Below are 948 nucleotides of genomic sequence, written 5' to 3' on the forward strand. Positions count from 1 at the left end.
CTTTTCTAAGATTTTACACTAAAAAATAGGTAAAAGTGTGTGACTTGTACTGTTATGGCAATGGGTCAATATCGGTATCGGTCAATACAGTATCTGTATCGGACAATTCTCAAAGTTGTAATATCGGTATCGTATCGGAAGTGAAAAAGTGGTATCGGGACATACCTAAAAATTATTTAACACAGTGGTTTCCTTGTTTCTTCTACATAACTTAAAAATATTTGACCAAAGGAAAACCAGAGCAGGACTAGAGAGAGCTGAATATGATTTTGATTTTTATTTCTGTGACTTTACGACCCACAGGAGACACAACATTAACAGCATCATTTCATCCCTCAGCTTTAGCAGCTCCTTTAATTCCACAGCTGACGCTGCTGAAAATGACAGATTTTCTTTTCTGGATCTCTGAAAGTAGGACTTCAGTCTCTGAGCTCATAAAGTTCTTCTTTTTTACTTTGCAATGTCATTTATGAATGGACACTTCCTGTAACAGGAACATATAGCCTTATATGGTGTTTTTGGGGTAGTAGTTCTGCTAATGTCCTCTCCTCGAGCACCTGAATAAGAACAAGTGGCATTCATCAGTTTATGCAGCTCATTTACACACTTTTCCTGAAGATAGCAGTTTCTTGAATCTGACGTACCATATTCGAACAAAACCTTTGTTCGAACAAAAGTAAGAGAAATTTAGGATAAAAAAGTTATTGAATGAGGCCCATTCGTCCTAAATTAAACTGTGAGCCATCTACAACAGGTATTAGTAATTTATGGTTTTACCACCAAACCTCACTTCTCTCTGATCAAAGTATTCTTTCTAATGTTATCCCACATGATGGCAGCATTGTGACCTGAGCTCAGTGTTGCTTGTAGTGGGCTGACCTTTGAACTTTGACCTGTGTGAGGCCAAGCTCTGAAATGATGTGGAGAAGAAAAGGAACAGAAGACAAG

The sequence above is a fragment of the Austrofundulus limnaeus genome, unplaced genomic scaffold, assembly GCF_001266775.1.
Source record: "Austrofundulus limnaeus strain Quisiro unplaced genomic scaffold, Austrofundulus_limnaeus-1.0 Scaffold388, whole genome shotgun sequence".
Taxonomy (NCBI): domain Eukaryota; kingdom Metazoa; phylum Chordata; class Actinopteri; order Cyprinodontiformes; family Rivulidae; genus Austrofundulus; species Austrofundulus limnaeus.